The sequence below is a fragment of the Phyllobates terribilis genome, unplaced genomic scaffold, assembly GCF_046119375.1.
Source record: "Phyllobates terribilis strain yellow unplaced genomic scaffold, ASM4611937v1 Scaffold_5__5_contigs__length_657084704, whole genome shotgun sequence".
In the NCBI taxonomy this organism is placed as follows: Eukaryota; Metazoa; Chordata; class Amphibia; order Anura; family Dendrobatidae; genus Phyllobates; species Phyllobates terribilis.
Genome location: NW_027362765.1, coordinates 81,160,225 through 81,182,499, shown reverse-complemented (window position 1 = coordinate 81,182,499; position 22,275 = coordinate 81,160,225).

Here is a 22,275-nt window from a genome sequence, read left to right as displayed (position 1 = left end):
CACTTGGGGACACTTTCAACTTTTGCCAATTTTTCAGACTGACTGACCTTCATTTCTTAAAGTAATGATGGCCACTCGTTTTTCTTTACTTAGCTGCTTTTTTCTTGCCATAATACAAATTCTAACAGTCTATTCAGTAGGACTATCAGCTGTGTATCCACCAGACTTCTGCACAACACAACTGATGGTGCCAACCCCATTTATAAGGCAAGAAATCCCACTTATTAAACCTGACAGGGCACACCTGTGAAGTGAAAACCATTTCCGGTGACTACCTCTTGAAGCTCATCAAGAGAATGCCAAGAGTGTGAAAGCAGTCATCAAAGCAAAAGGTGGCTACTTTGAAGAACCTAGAATATAAGACATATTTTCAGTTGTTTCACACTTTTTTGTTAAGTATATAATTCCACATGTGATAATTCATAGTTTTGATGCCTTCAGTGTGAATGTACAATTTTCAAAGTCATGAAAATACAGAAAAATCTTTAAATGAGAAGGTGTGTCCAAACTTTTGGTCTGTACTGTATACATTCATATATACTGTGTACTGTACAAGATCCAGGGCACCCCCGCTATATGCTGTACATAAGCAAGGTCTGAACGGTAATTTACCAATCCGTGTATCTAATCCTATCATGTGTGATACTGTCTGCTGAGCTGTGTATCTAATCCTATCATGTGTGATACTGTGTGCTGAGCTGTGTATCTAACCCTATCCTGTGTGATACTGTCTGCTGAGCTGTGTATCTAATACTATCATGTGTGATAATGTCTGCTGAGCTGTGTATCTAATCCTATCATGTGTGATAATGTCTGCTGAGCTGTGTATCTAACGCTATCATGTGTGATACTGTCTGCTGATCTGTGTATCTAACCCTATCCTATGTGATACTGTCTGCTGAGCTGTGTATCTAATCCTATCATGTATGATACTGTCGGCTGAGCTGTGTATCTAACCCTATCCTGTGTGATACTGTCTGCTGAGCTGTGTATCTAACCCTATCATGTGTGATACTGTCTGCTGAGCTGTGTATCTAATCATATCATGTGTGATACTGTCTGCTGATCTGTGTATCTAATCCTATCATGTGTGATACTGTCTGCTGATCTGTGTATCTAATCCTATCATGTGTGATACTGTCTGCTGAGCTGTGTATCTAATCCTATCATGTGTGATACTGTCTGCTGAGCTGTGTATCTAACCCTATCATGTGTGATACTGTCTGCTGAGCTGTGTATCTAACCCTATCCTGTGTGATATTGTCTGCTGAGCTGTGTATCTAACCCTATCATGTGTGATACTGTCTGCTGAGCTGTGTATCTAACCCTATCCTGTGTGATACTGTCTGCTGAGCTGTGTATCTAACCCTATCCTGTGTGATACTGTCTGCTGAGCTGTGTATCTAACCCTATCATGTGTGATACTGTCTGCTGAGCTGTGTATCAAACCCTATCATGTGTGATACTGTCTGCTGAGCTGTGTATCTAATTCTATCCTGTGTGATACTGTCTGCTGAGCCGTGTATCTAATCCTATCCTGTGTGATACTGTCTGCTGAGCTGTGTATCTAATGTTACCATATGTGATACTGTCTGCTGAGCTGTGTATCTAATCCTATCCTGTGTAATACTGTCTGCTGAGCTGTGTATCTAATGTTACCATATGTGATACTGGCTGCTGAGCTGCTGTACCTAAGGCTAGATTTACACTGTATAAACTATATGTAGCGTGTTGTGTCTTTTCTGTGCACATGACGTCTTTTTCAGGGGGATTCCGCTCCTAAAACCACCTGAAAAAGCACTAAACGCTCAAGAATGAACATATGCTTTTCTATTTTCAGTCTTTTAACCCCTTCATGTTTTCCAAAGACGCCGCATGATTAAACACGGTAAAGGGTCTGTTCTTCCAGACACTCTATACTTTATAATAAAAGTCAGTGGGAAGGCACAAAAGACGTCCGGGCATTTTTTTTAGTGTTTCGCCAGCGTTTTTGCTTAAAAAAACAGTGGTTTCTTCATTGTTAAACTGAGCTAAAAAAAACGTCCATAAAATGCCACAAAAATGCTCAAAAATACCAAAAAAATGCAGTCCAATAGTTTATCATAATGCACAAATCCACCTGCTTTGGAGGCAGAAATAGGCTCCCTGACATCTTGGGCCCCTTGACCTCTTGGGCCACCTGACTTCTTGGGCCCCCTGACCTCTTGGGCCCCCTGACGTCTTGGGCCCCCTGACGTCTTGGGCCCCCTGACCTCTTGGGCCCTCTGACCTCTTGGGCCCCTGTGCGGCTGCACAGGTTGCACCAATGATATATCCGCCCCCGCCTGGAGATCTACAGTCACCTGCCGGCATCTGATTCATTACTGCGGTGTTCCCCTTTATAACCTTTCCGCTCACACATGTGCCTGCAGTCGCTTAATAATATGGCTGAAATATTACACACGCTGCCTGTTCTATCACTCCTATCCTCCAGATGCCACTTATCCAATATCTCCTCCAGCTGCAGCCCCTCCGTACTGCGGGGACCACACAGGAGGAGCCGTGCTATCACCGGAGTCTGCCGGCCAGATGCCGATAATTATAAAGTATTACAGATCATCGGAGGCGCTGACTGCAGGCGATGTCCCATAAATAACTATTACTCCATTCCTCCACCTGACTGCAACCCGCTCGGCTGTGCTGTATCATCTAACAGAAATACAGTGCATTGTGAAAGTATTTGGCCCCCTTGAACTTTTCTACCTTTTGCCACATTTCTGGCTTCAAACATAAAGATATAAAATTCAAATTTTTTGGGGAAGAATCAACAACAAGTGGGACACAATCGTGAAGTGGAACAAAATGTATAGGTTATTTTAAACTTTTTAAAAAAATTAAAAACTAAAAAGTGGGGTGTGCAACATTATTCGGCCCCTTTACTTTCAGTGCAGAAGTTCAGTGAGGATCTCTGAATGATCCAACATTGTCCTAAATGACTGGTAATGATAAATAGAATCCACCTGTGTGTAATCAAGTCTCCGTATAAATTCACCTGCTCTGTGATAGTCTCAGGGTTCTGCTTCAAGTGCAGAGAGCATTATGAAGACCAAGGAACACACCAGGCAGTTCCGAGATACTGTTGTGGCGAAGTTTAAAGCCAGATTTGGATACAAAAAGATTTCCCAAGTTTTAAACATCTCAAGGAGCACTGTGCAAGCGATCGTATTGAAATGGAAGGAGTATCAGACCACTGCAAATCCACCAAGACCCGGCCGTCCCTCTAAACTTTCATCTCGAACAAGGAGAAGACTGATCAGAGATGCAGCCAAAAGGCCCATGATCACTCTGGATGAACTGCAGAGATCTACAGCTGAGGTGGGAGAGTCTGTCCATAGGACAACAATCAGTCGTACACTGCACAAATCTGGCCTTTATGGAAGAGTGGCAAGAAAAAAGCCATTTCTCAAAGATATCTATAAAAAGTCTCGTTTGAAGTTTGCCACAAGACACTTGGGAGACACACCAAACATGTGGAATAAGGTGCTCTGGTCAGATGAAGCTAAACTCGAACTTTTTGGCCACAATGCAAAACGATATGTTTGGCGTAAAAGCAACACAGCTTATCATCCTCAAAACACCATCCCCACTGTCAAACATGGTGGTGGCAGCATCATGGTTTAGGCCTGCTTTTCTTCAGCAGGGACAGGGAAGATGGTTAAAATTGATGGGAAGATGGACGGAGCCAAATACAGGACCATTCTGGAAGAAAACCTGTTGGAGTCTGCAAAAGACCTAAGACTGGGATGGAGATTTATCTTCCAACAAGACAATGATCCCAAACATAAAGCAAAATCTACAATGGAATGATTCAAAAATAAACGTATCCAGGTGTTAGAATGGCCAAGTCAAAGTCCAGACCTGAATCCAATCGAGAATCTGTGGAAAGAGCTGAAAACTGCTGTTCACAAACACCTTCCATCCAACCTCAATGAGCTCGAGCTGTTTTGCAAGGAAGAATGGGCAAGAATTTCAGCCTCTCGATGTGCAAAACTGATAGAGACATACCCCAAGCGACTTTCAGCTGTAATCGCAGCAAAAGGTGGCACTACAAAGTATTAACTCAAGGGGGCCGAATAATATTGCACGCCCCACTTTTCAGTTTTTTTATATTGTTAAAAAGGTTTAAAATATCCAATAAATTTCTTTCCACTTCACGATTGTGTCCCACTTGTTGTTGATTCTTCCCAAAAAACTTAGAATTTTATATCTTTATGCCAGAACTGTGGCAAAAGGTAGAAAAGATCAAGGGGGCCAAATACTTTCACAATGCACTGTATATCATTTCAGCTCCAGTACTGTAAAAATATGTAGGTGCTCTGCCATATTTAGGGCTGGTGCCAGGAAAGAGGGTCCTCTTGCTCCTGTAGAGTGTAAGATCTTATGGTCAGCAGGGTCCTCTCGCTCCTGTAGAGTATAAGCTCTTATGTTCTGCGGGATCCTCTCTCCCTCCTGTAGCGTTTAGTAAGCTCTTATGGTCAGCGGGGTCCTCTCTCCCTCCTGTAGAGTGTAAGCTCTTATGGTCAGAAGGGTCCTATCTCTCCTGTAGAGTGTAAGCTCTTATGATCAGCAAGGTCCTCTCTCCTGTAGAGTGTAATCTCTTATGGTCAGCGGGGTCCTCTCTCCCTCCTGTAGAGTGTAAGCTCTTATGGTCAGCAGGGTCCTATCTCTCCTGTAGAGTGTAAGCTCTTATGGACAGATGTGTCCTATCTCTCCTGTAGAGTGTACGCTCTTATGGTCAGCAAGGTCCTATCTCTCCTGTAGAGTGTAATCTCTTATGGTCAGTAGGATCTTCTCTCTCCTGTAGAGTGTAAGCTTTTTTGGTCAGTAGGGTCCTCTTTTTCCTGTAGAGTGTAAGCTCTTATGGTCAGTGGGGTCCTCTCTCTCCTGTAGAGTGTAAGCTCTTATGGTCAGTGTGATCTTCTCTCTCATGTAAAGTGTAAGCTCTTATGATCAGCAGGGTCCTCTCCCTCCTGTAGAGTGTAAGCTCTTATGATCAGCAGGGTTCTCTCTCTCTCCTGTAGAGTGTAAGCTATTATGATCAGCAGGGTCCTCTCTCTCCTGTAAAGTGTAAGCTCTTATGGTCAGCAGGGTCCTCTCTCTCTCCTGTAGAGTGTAAGCTATTATGATCAGCATGGTCCTCTCTCTCCTGTAGAGTGTAAGCTCTTATGGTCAGCGGGGTCCTCTCTCTCTCCTGTAGAGTGTAAGCTCTTATGGTCAGCGGGGTCCTCTCTCCTGTAGAGTGTAAGCTCTTATGGTCAGCGGGGTCCTCTCTCCCTCCTATAGAGTGTAAGTTGTTATGGTCAGCAGGGTCCTCTTTCTTATTGTCCTGCAGAGTGTAAGCTCTTATGGTCAGCGGGGTCCTCTCTCTCTCTTCTGAAGAGTGTAAGCTCTTATGATCAGCAGGGTCCTCTCTCTCTCCTATAGAGTGTACGCTCATATGGTCAGCAGGGTCCTCTTTCTCCCTCTCCTCTAGAGTGTAATCTCTTATGGTTAACTGGGTTCCCTCTCTCCTGTAGAGTGTAAGCTCTTATGGTCAGCGGGGTCCTCTTTCTCTCTCTTCTGTAGAATGTAAGCTCTTATGGTTAACGGGGTTTCCTCTATCCTGTAGAGTGTAAGCTCTTATGGTCAGTGGGGTCCTCTCTCTCTCTTCTGTAGAATGTAAGCTCTTATGATCAGCAATGTCCTCTCTCTCTCTCCTGTAGAGTGTAAGTGACTCGCCCCCTGGGCCGTGGGGCACTCGGAACCGGGCTTCAGTGTGATGATGGGGGTAGTAGTGGCAACCCGATCCCGTGGCTCAGGGTGGTCAGACCAAATGGTGTGGCAGTGTATTTGTAGGTTTTGAATGTCCGACTACGCCACCCGTGGATTGCGGTCAGGGAGGACCGCCGCTGCAAGGCAGACCGCTGAGGCTGATGTAGATATGCAGCACAGGGATAGGATAACTCCCCACGGGAAGAGTGTAGCCTCAGGGCAGCGTATGTGGATGCTGGGGGTGATGGTGCAGGAGCAGCATAAATAACACAGAGTCCAATGATGCAGTCCAGGGTTTTTACTCACAGTTGTTATCCATGTCACTGCCCAAGCCATGCTGCGTCCACCAGGTGAGGGGCTCGGTCAACCCCCAGGCAATTCAGGAGTATGGCACAGGACCCCCTTCTGTCCTTTCTCTGGCCTCTCGTGCCCCACCAGTGACCAAACTTCTGTCCAGCTGCCGCGGATCTATGCGGGCAAACGTGGGCCCGGTTTCCCGTTATCCTATGTGGTGCCTTCCTAGCAGATTTGGCGGGGGGTCGCACCAATAGATGATCATGACCTCCAGTCTTTGGCTGAGGGATGATTTACCTCCACCAACTTGGGAATCCGGTACCCTTATTCTGCCTGACCCTTCACCCGATATCTCGTGGGTTCTTAGGGTCCCTTCTGCCTTCTTGTTTCTGGAGCCTTTCTACTCCTCTGTCTCCCCTCTTTCCTTCCTTCTCCTCCTTCACTTCTCCTCTCTGGCCCCGGCCTCTTCTCTAGGCCTGCCTTGTGAGCAGAGCTCCTACAGAGCCTCTGCTCCCTGTCACCTCTCCACTGAACTTCTCCTCAGAATTAAGATGGTGCCCGCCTTATATACCTCCTCCTCTGTGTGTGAGCTCAGGTGACCAGCACCCAATGAGCTCCTACCTATGCTCAGAACCCAACCCCTATCTGCTCCTACACCACTGGGTTTTCCTCCCCACTCCCCACTCCAGCCAGGGACATAGTCAGATGTGCCTGCATATATATATATATAAATGGGAGCACCGTAGAGCTGTCCCCCGGAAATGGGGTGTGTGTGGTGTATGCAGCTAACTGAGCCCTGGTCCATACTCCATCCTTACCTGGGAGTGGAATACCACACCTCTGGTGGAGGTGCAATACCCCTGTAGCGGCCGAACCCTCGGGGCGCCACATAAGCTCTTATGCTCAGCCGGGTCCTCTCTCTCTGTTCTGTAGAGTATAAGCTCTTATGGTCAGCAGGGTCCTCTCCCTCCTCTATGGTGTAAGCTCTTATGATCAGCAAGGTCCTCTCTCTCTTCTGTAGAGTGTAAGCTCTTATGATCACCAGGGTCCTCTCTCTCTCTCTCTCTCTCTCCTCTAGGGTGTAAGCTCTTATGATCAGCAAGGTCCTCTATCTCTTCTGTAGAGTGTAAGCTCTTATGATCACCAGGGTCCTCTCTCTCTCCTGTAGAGTGTAAGCTCTTATGGTCAGCAGGGTCCTCTTTCTCTCTCTCCTATAGGGTGTAAGCTCTTATGGTCAGCGTGGACCACTTTCTCTCTCTCATATAGAGTGTAAGCTCTTATGGTCATATGTAAATGAGGGCTTCTCGGTGCACCAGTAACGTGGCGCGGGGCGGTAGCTGTGGGCGAGGTACTCGTCCTTCACTCCCCGGCACACAACATGAAAATGGTGGTCCTGGCTGGGAGTGTGGACTTTGTCTACAGGGACACTACACCCTTGCAGGCCACATGATGCTGGTGACTTCGGCTGGCCAGGACCAGATGGTGAGAGATTCAATGAGGGAGACTACCATGCCAAAATAAATTGTCTTTTACCGAACAGCAATGTAGGGATGGATATGTACAATGGATAGCGGGTACAAAACTTCATGGATGTTTCTCTTGACATATAGAATATCTTCATCTTCATATTTATTTATTTTACTCACTTATATAGCTCCATTAATTCCACAGCGCTTTACAGACATTATCGGCACTGTCCCCAGTGGGACTCACAATCTACATTTCCTATCAGTATGTCTTTGGAGTGTGGGTGGAAACCGGAGACCCCGGTTGAAACCCATGCAAACATGGGGAGAACATACAGACTCCTTGCAGATGTTGTCCTTGGTGGGATTTGAACCCAGGACCCCAGAGCTGCAAGGCTGCAGTGCTAACCACTGAGCCACCATGCTGCCCTATTCATATGGAATATCTTCATTCACATTCTCTCTCTCCCTCCTAAACTCACTCAGTTCAGCCTCAGTTAGAGCCTCTGCCTTCACCACCACCCAGCACAGTGCTCTGGGAGCTTCCCTGGTCCCCAACAACATGACTACAGTCAGTAAGTGAGAGTCCTGTACTTCAACCCACGGTTCCACTTCCTTTTCACCTTAGGGGAACTACTTAGGCCACTATGGCCGTTACTTAGCTTCTCTGCTTGCCGGCGTCTTGCAAATGCCGCCTGGGGCACTGTCTTCATCTCCCGTTCTCTGCTCTGATGCGTCCCGTTACCTCTTTGGTTTGCAAACTCAGGACCGTCCCACTAGGCCTCCTGCCCCGGAACCCCGTCTCCGGTAAATCACTCACTCCTTCTATCACTTTTCCTCATCTCTACTCTGGATCTCGCTGCCAATTGCCTCGGTCTCCTCTCACTTCAGGGACACCCACCTCATGCGGCTCTGCTCGCTAGTCAGACCATAGGTTCACTTCCGCTGCACACTGGGCCCTATCTGACTTCTGACTGGAAACTGTCTCTATCCCTTCACTTTATCTCCTCCCACTCTGGGCTAGTCCCAACTATTAACTCTATCCGTCCCTAGCAACTACTTAGCGCTGGGCAGAACACAACTCTATCAATATCAACACACATTACTAAACATGCTACATATCACATCACATTGCAGTATTACACATATCTTCAAGGGGGAATGTGGGCCAAACTTCCATCTTCTTACACACTCACCCCCTCAAACAGCATGCTGGGTACCTCCCCTTAGCTTCATTGGCATCACTTGCTCACCCAGAGTGAACGCTACCTGAATTGAATCCCTGGCCCTGCACGTCTACCCTGACATTGCAGGAGCTGATCACATGCACACAGTGTCAGTGCAAGCACATTGTCATTCCCCTCTCCTGTCTGCGGCAGCCGCTGCAGACAGGAGAAGGGCATGAGATCCTGCTGGCACTGGCACTGAGTGCACCCTGGCTCCTGCAGTTTCAGTGCAGATGTGCAGGATCAGGGATTCAATTCAGGTAGCGTTCACTCTGAACGCATGGAACGGTGCACTGAGCCCTTTGCCATGCTAGGGATGCACAGAGGAACCCCTATTTACATATGAAATAAAACTGTTTTTCTATCCAAATAATCATTTTCATAGGGGCTAAATCATGTATCGGACCATGTAAGCACTTTGAATAATGTTTTGGAGGGGTTGTGAGATTCCCTTTTAATTTAATTTGAGTGAAGCAAATATGGTTTTGGGTTGACAATATGAACCACTCTTGGTGTAAAAACCTATCAATGACCAAACCAGTACACGAGGATTGTCCATATGGTGTTGAGCACCTTCTTCAGAAGCTGCACCTTTAACCCCAAATCTATGAGCTCTATAAACTGTATATTTTGTAGTAAATTAAACTCGAGGTGTGAGAGCAGATCTGTTGACTCAAAGATGACAAATGACTCGGAAGTTACTCACAAATGTCTCGGAGGCCACTACTATCCCTCTAAAAAGCTCATCCCAAATGAAAATGTAATCCTGAGACAATCCCATATAATATCCTTAATGTAAATAATTTACTCCTTGAGGTTTAACTGAACATGATTAATGGATGGATTTCAAAAGTGTGGGAGAGCCCAGTCGAGGAAAACTGGAGATGTCTCAACTGTTCTACCATCTCAGTCTTCTGGATTTTTCGAATATTATTGGTCTAGTTGACCAAGGGAAGCTGACCTTTTTAAAGTTTTGATAGAGGATGATTAGTGGATGGGTTTTAAAAGTGTGGGAGAGTTTGGTTGATTAAAACAAGAGAATATGTCTTGACTGTTCAACTACTCCGACCTTACGGATGTAACGGGTCTGGTAGGCGGAACCTCTGAGCTACTATACAAGGGGGCGGTCCTTGTAAGGGAGCGGGTGGCGACCAGGGAAGACGGGCAGGGAGTCACAGCAGGTGACCGGGACAGTCTCTGGGTGAACGGGCAGGAGGTCACGGCAAGTGACCGGGACAGTCTCTGGGTAAACGGGCAGGAGGTCACAGCAAGTGACTGGGGCAGTCTCTGGGTGAACGGGCAGGAGGTCACAGCAAGTGACCGGGACAGTCTCTGGGTATAGGGTAGGTACGACCTGTGACGGCTGAGCCTCCAGGTAGGCTAGCAGGCGGATGACAGATGAGTGCTCCCAGGTGAGCAGGCGAGAGTCTCTGGAATAGCAGGTGGTCACAGCACGTGACGGCGGAGCCTCCAGGTAGGCAAGCAGGCAGGTAGCGGAGGAGCGCTCCCAGGTGAGCGGGCAAGAGTCTCTGGAATAGCAGGTGGTCACAGCACGTGACGGCGGAGCCTCCAGGTAGGCTAGCAGGCAGGTAGCAGAAGAGCGCTCCCAGGTGAGCGGGCAAGCTGGTCCATAGACAGACTGACAGGAGTAGGAAGGCAGACCGTCGGACCTCAGGCTAGCAAGCAGGGAGCAGGAATATCAGGCAGGAAACAGACAGCAAACTGGCAGGAATCAGGCAGGTAACTGGCAACGGGACCTGAGGGCTGAAGCAGAGTAGTGAACAGTGCAACAACATTGCTCGGGCACCTCCATTTTGGAGGAGGTGCCTTATATATGGTGAAGTCCTCCGGCCATTGGCCGGGGACTCCTTAGGACGGCGCGCGCGGCCCCTTTAAGAGGGAGGGAGCGCGCGCGCCCTAAGCACAGTGGCCGGGAAGGAGCACGCGCTGGCAGCAGAGCGGGAGGAGGACGCCGGGCTCGGAGCAGAGAGGTGAGGGGAACAGCGTCCCTGCCTAGCAGAGGGCAGGGACGCCGACGCTACAGTACCCCCCCCTTTAGGCCCCCCCTTTTTTAGGCCAGACAGAAATTTAGCAAGGATGAGAGGGGCATGGATGTTCTCCCGGGGCTCCCACGTTCTCTCCTCAGGACCAAACCCCTTCCAATCTACTAAAAAAAAGGTCTTCCCTCTTACCCTTTTGGTGGCCAGAATGTTCTCTACCTCAAATTCGTTTTCAGCGGAAACCGGAGCAGGAGGCGTACCTGTAGACTTGGAAAAAGAGTTAAGTACCACGGGTTTGAGGAGAGATACATGGAAGGAGTTAGGGATCCGCAAGTTGGCCGGGAGTTTCAATTTATAGGCCACCGGGTTGATCTGACTGATGACCTCCAGAGGACCGATGAACCGAGGCCCTAACTTATAGGAAGGAATCTTGAGCCGGACATACTTGGACGAGAGCCAGACCTTATCCCCTGGACGGAATTGAGGAGGATCCAGACGTTTTTTGTCAGCATGTCTTTTCATACGCTCGGATGACAGAAGGAGTGCGGACCGGGTACTCTCCCATATGGAGGAAAATTTGTTAACAAGAGATTCCGCAGCCGGATTGTCCACCGAGGTGGAGATGGGAAACGGGATCCGAGGATGCTGACCGAAGACTACAAAAAACGGGGATTTGGAGGAGGATTCGCTCTCGTGATTGTTGTACGAGAACTCGGCCCATGGCAGGAGATCCACCCAGTCAGAATGGTGGGCATTAACGAAGTGCCGGAGGTAACTGGTCAGGATCTGATTGATCCGCTCCACTTGACCATTAGACTGTGGGTGGTAAGCGGAGGAGAAGTCCAGGGTGACGTCTAGCAATTTACAAGTGGCTCTCCAGAAACGAGAAGTGAACTGTACCCCACGATCCGACACGATGTGACGGGGCAGGCCATGAAGACGGAAGATGTGGCGGATAAAGTCTTTAGCCAGCTCGGGTGCAGACGGGAGGCCTGGCAGGGGAATGAAGTGAGCCATCTTGGAAAAGCGGTCAGCTACCACCCAAATGACCGTACAACTGGCAGAGACGGGAAGATCAGTTATGAAGTCCATCGCTATATGCTGCCAGGGGGCAGCAGGTACTGGCAGAGGAAGGAGGCGACCGGCTGGCAGGTGTCTCGGAACTTTGTTGCGGGCGCAGGACACACAGGCAGAAACAAAGTCTATTACATCCTTGTGCAGGTTAGGCCACCAGTAGTGCCGGGTAATAAGCTGGAGGGTCTTTTTCTGACCGGCGTGGCCAGCTAGTTTAGATGAATGACCCCAGTGTAGGATCCTCTCCCGATCAGGTACCGATACGAACGTCTTACCGGGAGGGAGACGATTTAGACTCACGGGAGCCACCTGCATTACTCTGGCGGGATCGATGATATGTTTAGGTTCCTCCTCGAGGTCAGATACCAGAAAGGATCGGGACAAGGCGTCCGCTTTGATGTTCTTGTCAGCCGGGCGAAAATGTAGAACAAAATCAAAGCGAGCAAAAAACAAGGACCACCGGGCTTGGCGCGGGTTAAGTCTCTGGGCATGCTGGAGGTAAGCCAAGTTCTTGTGGTCAGTGTAAATTATTACCGGATGAAGAGCCCCCTCGAGTAGGTAACGCCACTCCTCCAATGCCAGCTTGATGGCCAATAACTCTCGGTCTCCTATGGAATAATTGCGCTCAGAAGAGGAGAAGAGTTTGGAGAAAAAACCACAAGTTACCATTCTCCCAGAAGATGATTTTTGAGAAAGTACAGCTCCGGCTCCAGAGGAGGAGGCGTCAACCTCCAGGAAGAACTGCTTGTTGCCGTCCGGACGATGCAGCACCGGGGCGGAAGAGAAGGCCTGTTTTAAGGAAAGAAAGGCCTCCTCTGCTTCGGACGGCCACTCCTTGGGATTAGTACCCTTACGGGTGAGCGCGGAAATTGGGGCAGTCCGGGAAGAGAAGTGTGGTATGAAGAGGCGGTAGTAGTTGGCGAAGCCCAGGAACCGCTGAATGGCCTTCAACCCCTCCGGTCGGGGCCATTTCTCGATGGCAGACAGTTTCTCTGGATCCATTCGTAGGCCGGTCTGAGAAATAATGTAGCCCAAAAACGGAAGCGAGGTCTGCTCAAAGAGGCACTTCTCGTATTTAGCGAAGAGGTGATTCTGCCTGAGCCTGAGCAGGACCTGACGAACGTCCCTCCGGTGAGTCTGGAGATCCGGAGAGAAGACCAAGATGTCGTCCAGGTACACCACAACGCAGGAGTAGAGAAGGTCCCGGAAGATGTCATTGACCAACTCTTGAAAGACGGCAGGAGCGTTACAGAGACCAAAGGGCATTACCAGATATTCATAGTGGCCGTCCCGGGTGTTGAATGCAGTCTTCCATTCATCCCCTTGACGGATACGGACCAGGTTGTACGCCCCACGGAGGTCCAGTTTGGTGAAGACTCTAGCCCCCCTCAGGCGATCAAATAATTCTGGAATGAGCGGAAGGGGGTACTTATTCTTCACCGTGATCTGGTTAAGGCCTCTATAGTCTATACAGGGACGGAGAGAGCCGTCCTTCTTTTTTACGAAGAAGAAGCCTGCTCCCGCCGGGGAGGTAGATTTCCGGATGAATCCCCTGGCCAAATTCTCCTCAATATATTTGGACATCGACCGGGTCTCAGCAGCGGACAATGGGTAAATACGCCCACGGGGAGGAGTAGTACCGGGTAACAGGTCGATAGGACAGTCGTATGGTCTATGAGGGGGTAATGTCTCTGCCTCCTTTTTATTAAAGATATCAGCAAATGACCAATAGGGAATCGGAAGTCCAGGTAGATTAGTTGGGGTAGGAGAAGGACGGACGGGATGAACAGGAACCAAACAAGTCTTATGACAGTCCTGTCCCCAGCGAAGGACTTCTCCGGTCTGCCAGTCAAGCACGGGTGCATGTCTCTGGAGCCAAGGTAGACCTAGTAAGAGGGCGTGAGAGAGTCCAGGTAGAACATGAAAAGAGATGCTCTCAGAATGCAGCATTCCCACCTGCAGAGTTATGGATTCGGTGATGAGTTGGATGGGATGTGGTAAGAGGCCCCCATCCACAGCAGCGACAGATAATGGTACAGCCAGAGGTTTGGTGGGAATGCGGTATTTTTCTACCAGGTACTGTGAAATAAGATTCCCGGCCGCTCCAGAGTCAAGTTGGGCTAGTTCGAAATAACGATTCTCCCCGCAGATAATAGAGACTGACAGTAGCAGAGATGGAGAGGATTTATTCTTGTCTAGGTGGACCTCTCTGAGCGAACCTAGACACAGGCGTTTCCCGACCTCTCCAGGCAGGTACGGATCCGGTGCTCCTTACTGCCACAGTAGAAGCAGCTCCCTTCGGCACGGCGTAAGTCCTGACGGGTTTTGACCATCTTGGTCTGGTCGACCTGCATAGGCTCAGGAGAGTGTACCTGGGGAGAGACGGAGGGAGTGACGGGTTTCTGAAAAGTAGGAGCTAGACGTGGAAACCTCCTCTCACGGGTGACCTCTTTGGCACGCTCCTGGAACCGTAGGTCAATCCGGGTGGCAAGGGTTATTAAGTCATCGAGAGTGGTTGGAATGTCCCGACCGGCGAGTTCATCTTTAATACGGCCGGGCAGACCCTCCCAGAAGACAGATACCAGAGCGTCGTTATCCCAAGCCAGCTCCGAGGCAAGGGTACGGAACCGTATGGCATATTGGCCCACGGTGAGATTTCCCTGGTGGAGGCGTAGCAGAGATGATGCGGATGAGGTCTTCCGTCCGGGTTCGTCAAAGACTTTCCGGAAAGCCGTGAGAAAGGCAGGCAAATCGGACACCAGGGGGTCTCCTCTCTCCCATAGAGGATTTAGCCAGGCCAGGGCCTCCCCCGGTGAGATGGGACATGATGAAGGCAATTTTGGCCCGGTCGGAGTTAAACTGGTGGGACAGGAGTTCAAAGTGCAGGGTGCACTGATTTATGAAGCCCCGAGCCTGAGCGGAGTCGCCTCCGAAGCGAGGAGGTGCAGAAAGCCGGGGTCCGGGGTAGGATACCATGGTATTGGTGGGCAGCGGAGCTGCCGGGTTGCGAGTCATGGCACTGGCGGTGGTTGCTGGTGGAGCAGTCAGAGTGTCCAGGCGAGAATTGACATTCCGCAGGTGACCCAGGATGGACTCCTGTTGGTACCTCTGACGGGACAGTTCATGACAGAGGTCCGAGAGCGAGGGAGCTTGGGTGCCACCGGGTTCCAGGGCCCGAGCAAACTGTAACGGGTCTGGTAGGCGGAACCTCTGAGCTACTATACAAGGGGGCGGTCCTTGTAAGGGAGCGGGTGGCGACCAGGGAAGACGGGCAGGGAGTCACAGCAGGTGACCGGGACAGTCTCTGGGTGAACGGGCAGGAGGTCACGGCAAGTGACCGGGACAGTCTCTGGGTAAACGGGCAGGAGGTCACAGCAAGTGACTGGGGCAGTCTCTGGGTGAACGGGCAGGAGGTCACAGCAAGTGACCGGGACAGTCTCTGGGTATAGGGTAGGTACGATCTGTGACGGCTGAGCCTCCAGGTAGGCTAGCAGGCGGATGACAGATGAGTGCTCCCAGGTGAGCAGGCGAGAGTCTCTGGAATAGCAGATGGTCACAGCACGTGACGGCGGAGCCTCCAGGTAGGCAAGCAGGCAGGTAGCGGAGGAGCGCTCCCAGGTGAGCGGGCAAGAGTCTCTGGAATAGCAGGTGGTCACAGCACGTGACGGCGGAGCCTCCAGGTAGGCTAGCAGGCAGGTAGCAGAGGAGCGCTCCCAGGTGAGCGGGCAAGCTGGTCCATAGACAGACTGACAGGAGTAGGAAGGCAGACCGTCGGACCTCAGGCTAGCAAGCAGGTAGCAGGAATATCAGGCAGGAAACAGACAGCAAACTGGCAGGACTCTGGCAGGAATCAGGCAGGTAACTGGCAACGGGACCTGAGGGCTGAAGCAGAGTAGTGAACAGTGCAACAACATTGCTCGGGCACCTCCATTTTGGAGGAGGTGCCTTATATATGGTGAAGTCCTCCGGCCATTGGCCGGGGACTCCTTAGGACGGCGCGCGCGGCCCCTTTAAGAGGGAGGGAGCGCGCGCGCGCGCGCCCTAAGCACAGTGGCCGGGAAGGAGCGCGCGCTGGCAGCAGAGCGGGAGGAGGACGCCGGGCTCGGAGCAGAGAGGTGAGGGGAACAGCGTCCCTGCCTAGCAGAGGGCAGGGACGCCGACGCTACAGTACCCCCCCCTTTAGGCCCCCCCTTTTTTAGGCCAGACAGAAATTTAGCAAGGATGAGAGGGGCATGGATGTTCTCCCGGGGCTCCCACGTTCTCTGCTCAGGACCAAACCCCTTCCAATCTACTAAAAAAAAGGTCTTCCCTCTTACCCTTTTGGTGGCCAGAATGTTCTCTACCTCAAATTCGTTTTCAGCGGAAACCGGAGCAGGAGGCGTACCTGTAGACTTGGAAAAAGAGTTAAGTACCACGGGTTTGAGGAGAGATACATGGAAGGAGTTAGGGATCCGCAAGTTGGCCGGGAGTTTCAATTTATAGGCCACCGGGTTGATCTGACTGATGACCTCCAGAGGACCGATGAACCGAGGCCCTAACTTATAGGAAGGAATCTTGAGCCGGACATACTTGGACGAGAGCCAGACCTTATCCCCTGGACGGAATTGAGGAGGATCCAGACGTTTTTTGTCAGCATGTCTTTTCATACGCTCGGATGACAGAAGGAGTGCGGACCGGGTACTCTCCCATATGGAGGAAAATTTGTTAACAAGAGATTCCGCAGCCGGATTGTCCACCGAGGTGGAGACGGGAAACGGGATCCGAGGATGCTGACCGAAGACTACAAAAAACGGGGATTTGGAGGAGGATTCGCTCTCGTGATTGTTGTACGAGAATTCGGCCCATGGCAGGAGATCCACCCAGTCAGAATGGTGGGCATTAACGAAGTGCCGGAGGTAACTGGTCAGGATCTGATTGATCTGCTCCACTTGACCATTAGACTGTGGGTGGTAAGCGGAGGAGAAGTCCAGGGTGACGTCTAGCAATTTACAAGTGGCTCTCCAGAAACGAGAAGTGAACTGTACCCCACGATCCGACACGATGTGACGGGGCAGGCCATGAAGACGGAAGATGTGGCGGATAAAGTCTTTAGCCAGCTCGGGTGCAGACGGGAGGCCTGGCAGGGGAATGAAGTGAGCCATCTTGGAAAAGCGGTCAGCTACCACCCAAATGACCGTACAACCGGCAGAGACGGGAAGATCAGTTATGAAGTCCATCGCTATATGCTGCCAGGGGGCAGCAGGTACTGGCAGAGGAAGGAGGCGACCGGCTGGCAGGTGTCTCGGAACTTTGTTGCGGGCGCAGGACACACAGGCAGAAACAAAGTCTATTACATCCTTGTGCAGGTTAGGCCACCAGTAGTGCCGGGTAATAAGCTGGAGGGTCTTTTTCTGACCGGCGTGGCCATCTAGTTTAGATGAATGACCCCAGTGTAGGATCCTCTCCCGATCAGGTACCGATACGAACGTCTTACCGGGAGGGAGACGATTTAGACTCATGGGAGCCACCTGCATTACTCTGGCGGGATCGATGATATGTTTAGGTTCCTCCTCGAGGTCAGATACCAGAAAGGATCGGGACAAGGCGTCCGCTTTGATGTTCTTGTCAGCCGGGCGAAAATGTAGAACAAAATCAAAGCGAGCAAAAAACAAGGACCACCGGGCTTGGCGCGGGTTAAGTCTCTGGGCATGCTGGAGGTAAGCCAAGTTCTTGTGGTCAGTGTAAATTATTACCGGATGAAGAGCCCCCTCGAGTAGGTAACGCCACTCCTCCAATGCCAGCTTGATGGCCAATAACTCTCGGTCTCCTATGGAATAATTGCGCTCAGAAGAGGAGAAGAGTTTGGAGAAAAAACCACAAGTTACCATTCTCCCGGAAGATGATTTTTGAGAAAGTACAGCTCCGGCTCCAGAGGAGGAGGCGTCAACCTCCAGGAAGAACTGCTTGTTGCCGTCCGGACGATGCAGCACCGGGGCGGAAGAGAAGGCCTGTTTTAAGGAAAGAAAGGCCTCCTCTGCTTCGGACGGCCACTCCTTGGGATTAGTACCCTTACGGGTGAGCGCGGAAATTGGGGCAGTCCGGGAAGAGAAGTGTGGTATGAAGAGGCGGTAGTAGTTGGCGAAGCCCAGGAACCGCTGAATGGCCTTCAACCCCTCCGGTCGGGGCCATTTCTCGATGGCAGACAGTTTCTCTGGATCCATTCGTAGGCCGGTCTGAGAAATAATGTAGCCCAAAAACGGAAGCGAGGTCTGCTCAAAGAGGCACTTCTCGTATTTAGCGAAGAGGTGATTCTGCCTGAGCCTGAGCAGGACCTGACGAACGTCCCTCCGGTGAGTCTGGAGATCCGGAGAGAAGACCAAGATGTCGTCCAGGTACACCACAACGCAGGAGTAGAGAAGGTCCCGGAAGATGTCATTGACCAACTCTTGAAAGACGGCAGGAGCGTTACAGAGACCAAAGGGCATTACCAGATATTCATAGTGGCCGTCCCGGGTGTTGAATGCAGTCTTCCATTCATCCCCTTGACGGATACGGACCAGGTTGTACGCCCCACGGAGGTCCAGTTTGGTGAAGACTCTAGCCCCCCTCAGGCGATCAAATAATTCTGGAATGAGCGGAAGGGGGTACTTATTCTTCACCGTGATCTGGTTAAGGCCTCTATAGTCTATACAGGGACGGAGAGAGCCGTCCTTCTTTTTTACGAAGAAGAAGCCTGCTCCCGCCGGGGAGGTAGATTTCCGGATGAATCCCCTGGCCAAATTCTCCTCAATATATTTGGACATCGACCGGGTCTCAGCAGCGGACAATGGGTAAATACGCCCACGGGGAGGAGTAGTACCGGGTAACAGGTCGATAGGACAGTCGTATGGTCTATGAGGGGGTAATGTCTCTGCCTCCTTTTTATTAAAGATATCAGCAAATGACCAATAGGGAATCGGAAGTCCAGGTAGATTAGTTGGGGTAGGAGAAGGACGGACGGGATGAACAGGAACCAAACAAGTCTTATGACAGTCCTGTCCCCAGCGAAGGACTTCTCCGGTCTGCCAGTCAAGCACGGGTGCATGTCTCTGGAGCCAAGGTAGACCTAGTAAGAGGGCGTGAGAGAGTCCAGGTAGAACATGAAAAGAGATGCTCTCAGAATGCAGCATTCCCACCTGCAGAGTTATGGATTCGGTGATGAGTTGGATGGGATGTGGTAAGAGGCCCCCATCCACAGCAGCGACAGATAATGGTACAGCCAGAGGTTTGGTGGGAATGCGGTATTTTTCTACCAGGTACTGTGAAATAAGATTCCCGGCCGCTCCAGAGTCAAGTTGGGCTAGTTCGAAATAACGATTCTCCCCGCAGATAATAGAGACTGACAGTAGCAGAGATGGAGAGGATTTATTCTTGTCTAGGTGGACCTCTCTGAGCGAACCTAGACACAGGCGTTTCCCGACCTCTCCAGGCAGGTACGGATCCGGTGCTCCTTACTGCCACAGTAGAAGCAGCTCCCTTCGGCACGGCGTAAGTCCTGACGGGTTTTGACCATCTTGGTCTGGTCGACCTGCATAGGCTCAGGAGAGTGTACCTGGGGAGAGACGGAGGGAGTGACGGGTTTCTGAAAAGTAGGAGCTAGACGTGGAAACCTCCTCTCACGGGTGACCTCTTTGGCACGCTCCTGGAACCGTAGGTCAATCCGGGTGGCAAGGGTTATTAAGTCATCGAGAGTGGTTGGAATGTCCCGACCGGCGAGTTCATCTTTAATACGGCCGGACAGACCCTCCCAGAAGACAGATACCAGAGCGTCGTTATCCCAAGCCAGCTCCGAGGCAAGGGTACGGAACCGTATGGCATATTGGCCCACGGTGAGATTTCCCTGGTGGATGAGTAGCAGAGATGATGCGGATGAGGTCTTCCGTCCGGGTTCGTCAAAGACTTTCCGGAAAGCCGTGAGAAAGGCAGGCAAATCGGACACCAGGGGGTATCCTCTCTCCCATAGAGGATTTAGCCAGGCCAGGGCCTCCCCGGTGAGATGGGACATGATGAAGGCAATTTTGGCCCGGTCGGAGTTAAACTGGTGGGACAGGAGTTCAAAGTGCAGGGTGCACTGATTTATGAAGCCCCGAGCCTGAGCGGAGTCGCCTCCGAAGCGAGGAGGTGCAGAAAGCCGGGGTCCGGGGTAGGATACCATGGTATTGGTGGGCAGCGGAGCTGCCGGGTTGCGAGTCATGGCACTGACGGTGGTTGCTGGTGGAGCAGTCAGAGTGTCCAGGCGAGAATTGACATTCCGCAGATGACCCAGGATGGACTCCTGTTGGTACCTCTGACGGGACAGTTCATGACAGAGGTCCGAGAGCGAGGGAGCTTGGGTGCCACCGGGTTCCAGGGCCCGAGCAAACTGTAACGGGTCTGGTAGGTGGAACCTCTGAGCTACTATACAAGGGGGCGGTCCTTGTAAGGGAGCGGGTGGCGACCAGGGAAGACGGGCAGGGAGTCACAGCAGGTGACCGGGACAGTCTCTGGGTGAACGGGCAGGAGGTCACGGCAAGTGACCGGGACAGTCTCTAGGTAAACGGGCAGGAGGTCACAGCAAGTGACTGGGGCAGTCTCTGGGTGAACGGGCAGGAGGTCACAGCAAGTGACCGGGACAGTCTCTGGGTATAGGGTAGGTACGATCTGTGACGGCTGAGCCTCCAGGTAGGCTAGCAGGCGGATGACAGATGAGTGCTCCCAGGTGAGCAGGCGAGAGTCTCTGGAATAGCAGATGGTCACAGCACGTGACGGTGGAGCCTCCAGGTAGGCAAGCAGGCAGGTAGCGGAGGAGCGCTCCCAGGTGAGCGGGCAAGAGTCTCTGGAATAGCAGGTGGTCACAGCACGTGACGGCGGAGCCTCCAGGTAGGCTAGCAGGCAGGTAGCAGAGGAGCGCTCCCAGGTGAGCGGGCAAGCTGGTCTATAGACAGACTGACAGGAGTAGGAAGGCAGACCGTCGGACCTCAGGCTAGCAAGCAGGTAGCAGGAATATCAGGCAGGAAACAGACAGCAAACTGGCAGGACTCTGGCAGGAATCAGGCAGGTAACTGGCAGGTAACTGGCAACGGGACCTGAGGGCTGAAGCAGAGTAGTGAACAGTGCAACAACATTGCTCGGGCACCTCCATTTTGGAGGAGGTGCCTTATATATGGTGAAGTCCTCCGGCCATTGGCCGGGGACTCCTTAGGACGGCGCGCGCGGCCCCTTTAAGAGGGAGGGAGCGCGCGCGCGCCCTAAGCACAGTGGCCGGGAAGGAGCGCGCGCTGGCAGCAGAGCGGGAGGAGGACGCCGGGCTCGGAGCAGAGAGGTGAGGGGAACAGCGTCCCTGCCTAGCAGAGGGCAGGGACGCCGACGCTGCAACGGATTTTGGGAGGATTATGAATCCAGCTGAGCAAGGTTTGCCCATGTTGTTGAAGTTTTGATTGACAATGAATAATGAATGGATGGAAAAAAATATGGGAGAGTCCATAAGAGTAAATCCGAAGGAAATGTCCTGACTATTCAACCACTCCAGTCTTCTAGATTTTGGGAAAATTATGGGTCAAGTTGATCAAGGGATGCCCAGATCATTGAAGTTTTGATTGAAGATAATCAATTAGTGAATGGAAAAGTGTGGGAGAATATGGTCGAGTAAAACTGAAGGAGATTTCCCGATTTTTCAACCACTCCAGTCTTTTGGATTTTTGAAGGATGGGTCTAGTGGAATGGCCAAGATGTTGAAATTTTGTTTGCAGATGATTAATGGATGTGTGTAAAAACAGTGGGAGTGTACGGTCGAGTAAAACTGAAGATGTCCCGACTTTTCAACCACTCCGATCTTCTGGATGTTTAGAGGTTAATGTTTCTAATTGACCAAGGGTGACCATGATGTTGAAGTTATGACTGAAGATGAATAATGGATGGGTGGAAAAAATGTAGGAGACTCTGGAAAAGTACCGTAAATCTGAAGGAAATGTCCTAACTATTGAACCCCTCCAATTTTCTAGATTTTGGGAGGATTATGGATCGAGTTGATCAAGGGATGCCCAGATCATTGATTGATAGATGTGTGTTAAAAGTGTGAGAGATTCAAGGTGAGGAAAACAGGAGGCGATGTCTCAACTGTTCAACCACTCTGATCTTCGGGATATTTGAAGGAGTATGGGTCTAATGGAACAAGGGATGATTAAGATGTTGACATTTTTATTGAAGATGATTAAGGGATGGGTGTATAAAGAGTGGGAGTGAATAGTCGAGTAAAACTGAAGGAGATGTCCTGACTGTTCAATCACTCCAATCTTCTAGATGTATGGAGGTTTAAAACAAGAGATGCTTCACCTGTTCAACCACCCCGATCTTCTAGATTTTTGTAGGATTGTGGGTCCATCTGACCTAGGGATAACAAAGACATTTTGAATGAAATGATTAATATAT